The sequence below is a fragment of the Salmo salar genome, chromosome ssa23, assembly GCF_905237065.1.
Source record: "Salmo salar chromosome ssa23, Ssal_v3.1, whole genome shotgun sequence".
NCBI classification, from domain to species: domain Eukaryota; kingdom Metazoa; phylum Chordata; class Actinopteri; order Salmoniformes; family Salmonidae; genus Salmo; species Salmo salar.
The window spans coordinates 12,423,519-12,436,724 of record NC_059464.1 but is presented as its reverse complement, the minus strand read 5'-3'; positions in this window follow the sequence as shown (position 1 = coordinate 12,436,724).

Here is a 13,206-nt window from a genome sequence, read left to right as displayed (position 1 = left end):
GTCACCACAGCAATCGGGCTGGTTCCACCAAGTCAGGTTATACCCCGGACATTATAGGCATCTAGGAAGTAGAAAATAAGCAACAAATAATGTCAGTTTATATAAATTATGTCTTACATTTGGGTTATCAAATGTATCAACGTAATGAAGCTTCTGTATTTGTATAAAATGAGGAGCCTGTGAAAGCTGTTGCCGCTGAGAGGTGAAGGTTGCTGGCTGAATACTTGCCAACATGTGGCTGACTGTTCCATACCTAGGAATTAGGGTTTCATATTTTCCCGGTATTTGACAAATGTTCCATCCCGAGAATAAATCACTTTTACGTATATCTCCCTCACTAACTGCTGTCAGATCAGCTTACCGATCGCTGCAGCTGTACATAGCCCATCCAACTACCTACCTCATCCCAATATTTGTTTTAGTTTTTCTGCTCTTTTGCACACCAGTATTTCTACTTGCACATCCTCATCTGCACATCTATCACTCCAGTGTTAATTGCTAAATCGTAATTACTTCGCCAATATAGCCTATTTATTGCCTTACCACCTTACTAAATTTGCACACACTGTTCATAGATGTTTTCTATTGTGTTATTGACTGTGTTTGTTTATCCCATGTGTAACTCTGTGTTGTTGTTTTTGTCGCACTGCTTAGCTTTATCTTGGCCAGGTTGCAGTTGTAAATGAGAACCTGGCCTACCTGGTTAAATAAAGGTGAAATATAAAAGACAGGTGTGTGTGCCTTTCCAAATCATGTCCAATCCATTGAATTTACCACAGGTCAACTCCAATCAAGTTGTAGAAACATCTCAAGGATGATAAATGGAAACAGGATGTACCAGAGCTCAATTTCGAGTCACATAGCAAAGGGTCTAAATGCTAATGTAAGTAAGGCACTTCTGTTTTGAATTTTTTATACATTTGCAAAAATGTCTTAACCTGTTTTCGCTGTGTCATTATGGGTTATTGTGTGTAGATTGATGAGAAAAACAAACATATTTAATCAATTTTAGAATAAAAATGGTCTTCAGCTTGGCGCAGTGGTCTAAGACACTGCAACTCAGTGCAAGAGGCATCACTGCAGTACCTGGTTCGAATCCAGGCTACATCACAATTGGCCGTGGTTGGGAGTCCCATAGAGCGGCACACAATTGGCCCGTCTGGGTGTGGCCAGGGTAGGCCGTCATTGTAAATAAGAATTTGTATTTGGAGCCAGCACAAGGAGACTGGCAAGATGTGTGTACTGACACGTGATTGATACTGATGTCTCTGAATAAGGAGAGACCTGGCACTCGGAAGTAAAATTTCACTAGACACGACCTTTACTTGTTTTGTTGTTTTTATTATTGAATGGTAACAGTCGATATTGGGAGGAAGAATCCCTTTTTTTCTGCACCAGGATCAGGGACCTCCTGTTATATATTGGACAATACAAAAAAATATATATTTCGTTTTTTTTTTGTCACTTACAACAGATAGGTGCAGTGAAACGTGCTGTTTTACAGGGTCAGGAATAGTAGTTTGTTACCCCTGGAGCAAACTAGTATTAAGTGACTTGCTCAAGAGCACATCAACAGTTTTGTTTTACCTTGTTGGCTCAAGTTTTCAAACCAGTGACATTTCGTTTTACTGGCCCAACGCTCTAACTGCTGTCCGCAGGAAGGTATGACCACTCTGACATGTTTTCCAAGGTAGCTCCATTACCACCAGACAAAATTCCGATAGGCACAGTATCTGTATCGGCTAGGAATTACAATGAAATATTAAATGTGTACATTGTTATATTAGCAGAACACTGCTTCTATGATATTATGTTAAGGGTTGTTTATTCAACATGGACTTCTGGCATCTCACCATATATGTGCCTGTAATTATTGAACTCAACCTGCAGGAGCATTGTTTCATGTGAATGAGTGGGGGGAAACAGCTGCGGGCAAGGTTCTGACAGATTGGTGTGACTTGGTGGTGGTAAAGACACACCTGAGAATCACCCACATCAAACCATACCCCCAAACCAACTCATGTTTGGCTTCGGTCATGGCCGCAAGCATTTCTTGAGGAACGAGCCAAAAAAACGTGTCCAAATCAGCGGGTGCAGTTCCCCTTTCTCTAAGAACTCTTCAACTAACCAAATGTGCAAATATGAACCATTGACTAGCAATGGTCCCTTGAGGAACTGCAGGGGTCCCTTGCGGATCCGCTAATTCTAAGAGTGTATCCTTAGGGGAACGTTCAAAACTGTCTTTCTCTATCAGATTTAATATATCTTCATATCATCATAACAGTTTCTGAGAGAAAAAACGAACATATTTGATATACCTTTGCTTTTGACAGCCAGTGACGTTGATGGACAGGTGTTCTATATTTCCTGTTAATTAGATATTGATATTTTCATATATGATACAGGTTGAAATATTGTGATATGTTTAGGTGTTACTGACTATGTGGAGACATTACATACACACCTGAATGATGATCAAATATTTTCAATGTTCAATATTTATTTTGGAAAATAAATAATATTGATTGATATGTTTTATGTGAATGTACATTTCTTTTGGAGAAACTATTTTACACTATAAGTGTTTTCACAGCTATGATGATGTTGATGTAATATGAAATACTAATCGACACAAGATCTTGCGTCAGTCTCCTCTACCCTGTGTGTGTGTGTCCATGTGTGTGAGGAAACCAGAGTAGTTGCATATGGAGAGGTTACTCAACTCATAACACATAAAGTTACATAATGCTCAGCCCAGCAGAAGAGAAAAATATATTTAAGGAGAGAGAGGGGGAAAACAACACAACATGGGGTCTGAGGCTATAGGTCATAGGAGGCCTCTCTCCCTGTGTTGTGGTTGGTTGTGTTGTAACAGTCGGTGGACTTCAAATGGGACAAACACTGACAACATAACAGGAATCTTGTCCAGAGAAGAGAGAAATGTCACTGATGTCACTGATCTCCATTAGCATAGCATGAATCTCCATTCTCACACCATACTATTTATGCCACTCAAGGGCAGAATTGCCAAGAGATCTGCAAATATGGGGATAAACAAAACACATAGAGACACACACATTCTCCATTTCTCTTACAAACACTCAAACCCACACTCTGTCTCTCTCTTTCACATGCACGTACACTTCCCGTATGTGGGGCAGAGCCAGCAGCTTGTGTGGTTAGGAGTGTGTGAATGGTGCCAACAAAGTGTTCCAGTTAATGTGTGCATGTGCATGTGTATGAAGAGAGCTGAGGGGATGTTTTTAAGTCCTGCTACAGGAAGAGGCTCCCTCCAAACATCCAGCACAGATTGGGAATGTTACACTTGCTGTGCGTGTTTTGTATTTCCATTCAACAGTCGGAATTGAACAGAATTAGGTCCTTCCTTCACCTACATTTTTCCTACTTCACCAACATTATCCCTCCACCTATAACTCCTCCACCTACATTATCCCTCCACCTACATTGGCTTGCGAAAGCATTCACCCCCCTTGGCATTTTCCTATTTTGTTGCCTTACAACCTGGAATGAAAATAGATTTGTTGGGGGTTTGTATCATTTGATTTACACAACATGCCTACCACTTTGAAGACAAGAAATAAGACAAAAAAACTGAACTTGGGCGTGCATAACTATTCACCCCCCCAAAGTCAATACTTTGTAGAGCCACCGTTTGCAGCAATTAGAGCTGCAAGTCTCTTGGGGTATGTCTCTGTAAGCTTGGCACATCTAGCCACGGATTTTTGTCCATTCTTCATGGCAAAATAGTTCCAGCTCCTTCAAGTTGGATGGGTTCCGCTGGTGTACAACAATATTTAAGTCATACCACAGATTCTCAATTGGATTGAGGTCTGGGCTTTGACTAGGCCATTCCAAGACATTTAAATGTTTCCCCATAAACCACTCAAGTGTTGCTTTAGAAGTATGCTTAGGGTCATTGTCCTGCTGGAAGGTGAACCTCCATCCCAGTCTCAAATCTCAAAGTCTGAAACAGGTTTCCCTCAAGAATTTCCCTGTATTTAGCGCCATAGTTCAATTCTGACCAGTTTCCCAGACCCTGCAGATGAAAAACATCCCCACAGCATGATGCTGCCACCACCATGCTTCACTGTGGGGATGGTGTTCTTGGGGTGATGAGAGGTGTTGGGTTTGCGCCAGACATAGCGTTTTCCTTGCTGGCCAAAAAGCTAAATTTTAGTCTCATCTGACCAGAGTACCTTCTTCCAAATGTTTGGGGAGTCTCCCAGATGCCCTTTGGCGAACACCAAACATGTTTGCTTATTTATTTCTTTACGCAATATTTTTTTTTCTGGACACTCTTCTGTATAGCCCAGCTCTGTGGAGAGTACGGCTTAGTGGTCCTATGGACAGATACTCCAATCTCCGCTGTGGAGCTTTGCAGCTCTCAGGGTTATCTTTGGTCTCTTTGTTGCCTCTCTGATTAATGCCCTCCTTGCCTGGTCTGTGAGTTTTGGTGGGTGGCCCTCTCTTGGCAGGTTTGTTGTGGTGCCATATTCTTTCAATTTTTTAATAATGGATTTAATGATGCTCCGTGGGATGTTCAGAGTTTCAGATATTTATTTATAACCCATTCCTGATCTGTACTTCTCCACAACTTTGTCCCTGACCTATTTGGAGAGCTCCTTGGTCTTCGTTGGTGCCGCTTCCTTGGTGGTGCCCCTTGCTTAGTGGTGTTGCAGACTCGGGGGCCTTTCAGAACAGGTGTGTGTATATATACACTGAGATCATGTGACAGATAATCTGACACTTAGATTACAAACAGGTGGACTTCATTTAACTAATTATGTGACTTTAAGGTAATTGGTTGCACCAGATCTTTTTAAGGGCTTCATAGCAAAGGGGGTGAATACATATGCACGCATCCTTTTTCCGTTTTTTCTTTTTTAGATTTTTTTGAACGATTCTTGATTTTTTTTCACTTCACCAATTTTGACTATTTTGTTTATGTCCATTAAATTAAATCAAAATAATAATCCATTTATATTACAGGTTGGTATGCAACAAAATATGAAAAACGCCAAGTGGATGAATACTTTTGCAAGGCACTGTAGCTCCTCCACCTTGATACATTATCCCCAATTCACCCCTGCTTTATCTCTGAGGATGCACAGACCTGAGTGACATGGCAGGTGGTTGTCATAGTGACACGACCTGACCTGATATCAGGGTTTTGTTATTCAGAGTCAATGGATGTGTTCCAAATGGCACCCTATTCCCTATTTAGTGCATACATGATTAAAAGTAGTGCACTACATAAGAAATAATGTGCAATTTGGGACAATTATTAACAACATTATATGAGTTCCCATTGACCATGGTTTGCACCAAGGGATGGGGTCTGTGATCCATTACAATAATAAATAACATTTCAAGAACATGCATGCAGACATGCACAAACACAGACACACACATTTTGGTAACACTTTACTTGACACCCAGCGTTATTTTATGTCTGGTTATGACACCTACATAAGAATGTCAAAACAGACATTTATTCAAATTAGTTTTTTCCCTGCCAAAAGTTGTGGTTTTTGCAACTTTACTTGAAGAAACTTTCAAAGGTCTTGAAATGTTCTGCATTGACTGACCTTCATATCTTAAAGAAATGGACTGTCATTTCTCTTTGCATATTTGAGCTATTCTTGCCATAATATGGACTTGGTCTTTTACCAAATAGGGCTATCTTTTGTATACCACACCTACCTTGTCACAACACAACTGATTTGCTCAAACACATCAAGAAGGAAAGAAATTCCACAAATTAACTTTCAACAAGGCACACCTGTCAATTGAAATGCATTCCAGGTGACTACCTCATGAAGCTGGTTTGAGAGAATGTAAAGCTGTCATCAAGGCTAAGGGTGGCTACTTTGAAGAATCTCATACAGTTGAAGGTCGGAAGTTTACATACGCTTAAGCCAAATACATTTAAACTCCATTTTTCATAATTCCTGACATTTAATCCTAGCAGAAATTCCCTGTCTTAGGTAATTTAGGATCACCACTTTATTTTAAGAATGTGAAATGTCAGAAAAATAGTAAAGGGTGATTTATTTCAGCTTTCATTTCCTTTATCATATTCCCAGTGGGTCAGAAGTTTACATACACTCAATTAGTATTTGGTAGCATTGCCTTTAAATTGTTTAACTTGGGTCAAACGTTTTGGGTAGTCTTCCACAAGCTTCCCACAATAAGTTGGTGAATTTTGGCCCATTCCTCCTAACAGAGCTGGTGTAACTGAGTCAGGTTTGTAGGCCTCCTTGCTCACACATGCTTTTTCAGTTCTGCCCACAAATTTTCTACAGGTTTGAGATCAGCGCTTTGTGATGGCCACTCCAATACCTTGACTTTGTTGTCCTTAAGCCATTTTGCCACAACTTTGGAAGTATGCGTGGGGGTCATTGTTCATTTGGAAGACCCATTTGCGACCAAACTTGAACTTCCAGACTGATGTCTAGATGTTGCTTCAATATATGCACATAATTTTCCATCCTCATGATGCCATCTATTTTGTGAAGTGCACCAGTCCCTCCTGCAGCAGAGCACCCCCACAACATGATGCTGCCACCCCCGTGCTTCACGGTTGGGATGGTTTTCTTTGACTTGCAAGCCTCCCCCTTTTTCCTCCAAACTTAACGTTGGTCATTATGGCCAAATAGTTATATTTTTGTTTCATCAGACCAGAGGACATTTCTCCATTTCCCCATCTGCAGTTGCAAACCATAGTCTGGCTTTTTTATGGCGGTTTTGGAGCAGTGGCTTCTTCCTTGCTTAGCGGCCTTTCAGGTTATGTCGATATAGGACTCATTTTACTGTGGAAATAGATACTTTTGTACCTGTTTCTTCCAACATCTTCACAAGGTCCGTTGCTGTTGTTCTGGGATTGATTTGAACTTTTCGCACCAAAGTACGTTCGTCTCTAGGAGACAGAACACGTCTCCTTCCTGAGCAGTATGACGGCTGCGTGGTCCCATGGTGTTTATACTTGCGTACAATTTTTTTGTACAGATGAATGTGGTACCTTCAGGCGTTTGGAAATTGCTCCCAAGGATGAACCAGACTTGTGGAGGTCTACAATACTTGGCTGATTTCTTTTGATTTTCCCATGATGTCAAGCAAAGAGGCACTGAGTTTGAAGGTAGGCCTTGAAATACATCCACAGGTACACCTCCAATTGACTCAAATGATGTCAATTAGCCTATCAGAAGCTTCTAAAGCAATGACATCATTTTCTGGAATTTTCCAAGCTGTTTAAAGGCACAGTCAACTTAGTGTATTTCAACTTCTGACCCACTGGAATTGTGATACAGTGAATTATAAGTGAAATAATCTGTCTGTAAACAATTGTTGTCAACATTACTTGTGTCAAGCACAAAGTAGATGTCCTAACCGACTTGCAAAAACTATAGTTTGTTAACAAGAAATTTGTGGAGTGGTTGAAAAACAAGTTTTAATGACTCCAACCTAGATCTATGTAAACTTCCGACTTCAACTATATCTAAAATATATTTTGATTTGTTTAACACTATTATTCTGCAATGTAGAAAATAGTGAAAATAAAGAAAAAACCTGGAATGAGTCAGTGTCCAAATTTTTGACTGGTACTGTATGTCTTTGTGAGAGATGGGAAGGAATTCCCTCTGATGGTAAAAATGATGCGACCATATCGAGGTAAGATACGCTAAATACCTGTGACTATACATATGATGTGAAAATTATACACATGTAGATGTCATAATTATATGCGTCACACAAAAGTGATATGGCATCCCAGTAAGAGGATGGGGGCCTACAGTATGTCCAAAGCCTTACAGTACACATTTGATAGCCTTCATTTTCCCGTTCAATAAAGGCATCATCAAGGTTCTTCTGGCCTTGGTGACGCCAAGAAAATCTACAACTACCAACACTCAAGAGCCAGGGAACTGCTTTGGGATCCTTGCAGCAAGATGGAGGATCTTGGGACGAGCCCTTGAGTTTGCCCCAGAGAACGCTAGGACCATTGTGAGGGCCTGTGTGGCCCTCTACAATTACCTTTGCACTACAGACACTGACAACACAGCGTCATCAACATAATATATCCACCCCACGTTTGTTGACCACTCCACACCCACTGGGAGGCAGCATCCAGGAGAGAGGAGACAGGTGGTACAAGAGGACACCAGCTTCCTGGACCCAAGAAACATGTCGGCAGACAGGGCAACCAGAGTTGCTATAGATGTGCGCAACAACCTTAAGGACTACTTGTATCTTTCATGGATGCTGCTATTACGCGTGGCACCCTGCAGTAAATGTTGACATGTGATTTGGAAAACGTGCGCACATATGTTCTCTTCTGGTTGCTGTTGGTTTGTATGTCATCATGTTGTGTTCTACACTTGGTTTTGCTGTTTTTCTTATTCACACTTTACAAATCACAATAAAGTCTACCATAATGACTGTCACTTCATCCTTGTTGTTTTAGTTTGTCATTTATCCTTTACCTAACCTTGTGTTGTGTAGTGACCTTTCAAAGAGGCCTTTCCTGCAATGGTACATGGGTGAGAATGGCTGTTCAACTGTAGACAACAAGGTTAGACGCTCAAGTCATTTACCTAATCAACATAACACAAGGTTGTACATGGTCATGTGAAGTGACCTTTCAATAGAGCCCTTCCTGCTTTGGTACATGGGTAAAAATGAGTTTCCAGTTGTAGACATTAAAGATAGACCCCCAAGATATTAACCTCATCTTTCATGGTTCCACCGGTCACCAGAGGGCAGCAGAGACCGTCTTAGAGACATTAACGACACTCAGGTGTGTCCTATTTACTCGTTATGATTTCCTTGTTAAAAGAGTATGTGTTTTCTGTTGTCCTTTGCAGAAGCTTGAATTGGTTACCATGTGCGGTTGGTCCATGAGTAAGGTGCCGAGACTTAGTCTTTGTTGTTTTTCAAGTGTACTGTGATCCTGTGGCTACCATTTTTCTGTAAAGTATTATGTTTATCCGTAACCACTGATTCCTTATCTAGTCTCTTCTCTGCACCTGGGTCCAACCTCACCACGTCACATCATCTACATAGCTCATGTACAAAGCAGTACTACTGAGTGACTGATTCAGAACAGTAATATTTTATGCCACAAGTACAAATAACCAGACAAATACATAGATATTTGTTTCGGAAAATAGTGCAATGTAAAACAATGTAATACACAGGTGAACAGTGTGATGAAAGGGGAAATAAGTGAAAAAAACACAAAGTAAACATCAGTAACATATGAATTAGGAAATAAGTAGATATTTTTTTTTTTAAAGGCGCCACCCTAACATGTGAATAAGAAGAGGACACAAGGTCCGGACCTCGGTGTCTTCATATGTAGCTACGGCCCTGATCAGAAATAAAGGTCAAAGTGACATTGAACATTATCAAACTGGATTGTGTTAACTACAGAGAAGAGTTAATGCGAAACAGGACTGATGTCACACACACACACAGCCACACACACAAACACACCTGTCACTAAAGGATTAGTTTCCATTTATGGTAAGGTAAAGTTTTTGCTTGTGTATGATGTAGTAGCGAGGGTATCTGATGACAACCACCCAGAAAAAAACTGATGATCTAACATCAACGCACACAAAAACATGCACACATACGAACATGGGCACACACACACACAGTCACACACACTAACCCTGACTCTAACCTTAATCCCTAACCCAAACTCTTGACCCTAACCCCAAAGGTCTTGCATAGTGAATTGTGCACTTAAATGTGTATGTATAGATGTGTGTGTGTGTGTGTGCCCTTATGTGTGATTGTACACTCGTGTGTGGGAAAACCGGAAAATCAAGGCTCCCATGCTCCAGCATGTGTTTGGTTTCCTCTCTCCCTCTCTCTGCCTCTCTCTGCAACAGCTCTAATCAAATCAAAAATGTATTTGTCACATGCACCGAATACAACAGGTGTAGACCTTACTGCGAAACGCTTACTTACAAGCCCTTAACCAACAATGCAGGTCAAGAAATATAATTAAGAAAATATTTACTAAATAAAGTCAAGTAAAAAAACGAATAATAATAATTCTAAAAGTAATGTAAATAGTAAATAGTCCAGGTGGCCATTTGATGAATTGTTCAGCATTCTTATGGCTTCTAGGAGCCTTTTGGTCCTAGACTTTGCGCTCCGTTACCGCTTGCCGTGCAGAAGCAGAGAGAACAGTCTATGACTTGGGTGACTGGAGTCTTTTGACAATAATGAGAGAATGATAGAGATAGACTGAGAAGAGAGAAAGAGATATTTATCCTTCAAGATGGAGAGAAATTATAAATCGAGACCTTAATCAAAAATGATTTACTCACATATAATTGATCTTTAGATGGTTCTTCACATGTCTATGAAGTTAGATTAGAAAAATAGAATATAAAAAAATATATTTTTACTACAAAGTTCAATCTTCATAAACCCGTTTGAACTTTGTGCTATAAGGTTCTATCTGAAATCCAATCACAAACCTGAACAAATACAGATGGACCAATCAGAAAATGTCTTTGCCATCTCCCTCTAAGTATGGTGTAGGCTATTCTAGCCAGCGATAATGGTACACAAGCAAAAAAACAACGCTGTCAGAAACCGTAAAGTAAATCATGTCACATCATGACAGGAATTTGTCTGATGTTTATAATATATTTCTTAATGTGATGATGTGTTCTGACTATCTTGGTAAAATTGTGTTATTCTATCATTTATGTATTCACATATCTACAGTTTTCTTAAAAACAGAACATGTCTAATTCAGAAATGTCAGCTAGAATATTTTGGCTGAACCCAGATTGACATTTCAGAGCCAGAAGTTTCTATCTGTGATTGCTCCCCCTTTAGAAAAACTGATTGACAAATGTTTCGGGATTTTCATACTCTGCACTTTAGGTTTGTTTAACGTGAGGACCTTAATGGGCTATGAAAGATAAATTCTTTACAAAACAGTTCTGAGATCTGGTATGTGAAAACATTGATGCTCAATATCTCAGAACTATGCTTGGCGCAGATATGACCTAATAGTCCCAAGGTCACGAAATGACACTACACCGAATTAAGACTACCTAATGCCAAATGCCTATTTAGACCCAATCACCATCTCTTCAAAGTGAGTTAGTGAATATAGTCCAGTTTGTAACACTCTATGAAATTGACTATTAAATTATGTGTCATTTAATGTAACCAGCTTTGAAACTATTGATGTATGTCCATTTTAACGTGGTTAAAATTCATTGAAATGTTGATGTGTTGAAGTGTTTGACATTATGTTCACTTTTTGAAAGTACTAATAATAATGGACGAAAATACCACAAATCTCAAAATTGATAGGTAGATGCAACAAAAAAAAGGCATTTCATCCTGTCGTGCATGGCCCAAGCATTCAACAAGAAAATGATTTTTGAAAAAGGTCAAGTTATTGCTGTAAGCCAGGATTGTTTTCCCACAACGCGGGTGGGCTGTGACGTTCTATCTGATACTGACTGGGAGCCGGGGTCTACCAGGTCACTTTGCTCAGGTTACTATGCTCTGGGTCTGGGCCCGGTTGCGAAGGAATTTAGGCTTAGGAGTGTTTCGGCAATGTATTGGAAAAAATTACAGCCAAAGATGTCACACCCGTTTTAGAAAACACCACACAGTGCACTCGTTGCAAAGTGAAACTTAACTGTATCGTTACAAGAGCTGTCCCATGCTGATAATGATTCCAGAATATAGGCTAGAGCAGGGGTTCCCAAACCTCTCCTCGGGACCCCCAGCCGTTACATATATAGCATTTTAACTATTCCACGGCTAGCACATCTGATTCAAATTACTAACTAGTCATCAAGCCCTTGACTAGGTGAATCAGGTGAGTTAGTTCAGGGCTACAACTGTGAAACGTCTGGGGGTCCCCAAGGAGAGGTTTGAGAACCACTGGGCTAGAGCTCACTGTAGCTCTTAAATAACTTACGGCTATTCAAAGTCATCTATTGTTTTAAAACACATTTTTCCATCAAGAGAATAAATGTTCTGTAGCTTATTATGTATTATGTTTGTGTATTCTAAGCGTTTTCTAGTGCTATTTTGCTTGATTATGTAAATTCTGCATTTCTTCAGTTTGTGTAAACTGTGAGCAAGAATGAATAAAGCCAAATTCAAAATCGCTGGTTCCCTCGTCGTCGCTATAGAGAATATCAATGATGACAATGGTTTCTTAACTGGGGTGGCAGGGTAGCCTAGTGGTTAGAGCGTTGAGCTAGTAACCGAAAGGTTGCAAGTTCAAATCCCCGAGCTGACAAGGTACAAATCTGTTGTTCTGCCCCTGAACGAGGCAGTTAACCCACTGTTCCTAGGTCGTCATTGAAAATAAGAATTTGTTCTTATTGGTTTGTCTGACAGATGTTATTTCTATGTAAAATATTCTATAACAAGTGTTGTTTTTGTGCTCAATGCTGGATCTATTCATAATTATTTAAGAGATGATGTAAAATATTCTGTAACAAAAAAGATTACTTCTATGGTGTGTGGTCATCCACACCCCCTCCCAAAATAAATTTTAAAAAAAGTTCAAAAAAAGAAGCTCAACAAATCATTGTAGCCTAATGGCAGGCAAGAATGGAGCTTCAAGTAGACCTACAGATGTTCTACAATGACTTTTTAAAAATAATTAAACATTAAGTAGCAAGTTAAACGACATTGCCATAGATCTAATATGTTGACCTTTAGGTTATTGGTTAGGCTACAGTGAAATGTGTGGGCTTTTAGATAATAGTAGCCTATTGGCCAAATGGGTACGAATATTGAAGCGGCTCGGATGGCTTAATACTACAGTACGTAGGTCTATCGATTGCACATACATGAAAGTGATGGCAACATTTAACAAATTATATAATAGCTAGATTATTAGGCTATCTCAGTTTTCTTAACAAAAAAAAGGTTTTCTTGCTTCGCTTGTTAATAACATTGCAAACTTTTTAGGCTATTTATATTCAACTATGACATTTTCGACAGTCACAGAGAGACTGTTGTCAACTTCCGATCAAGATGATCCAATCACTATTTGATAGAGATTTTGTCACAAGCGTCGTATAGAGGAGACCAAGGCGCAGCGTGTTGCGTGCTCTTAATATACACTGCTCAAAAAAATAAAGGGAACACTTAAACAACACAATGTAACTCCAAGTCAAT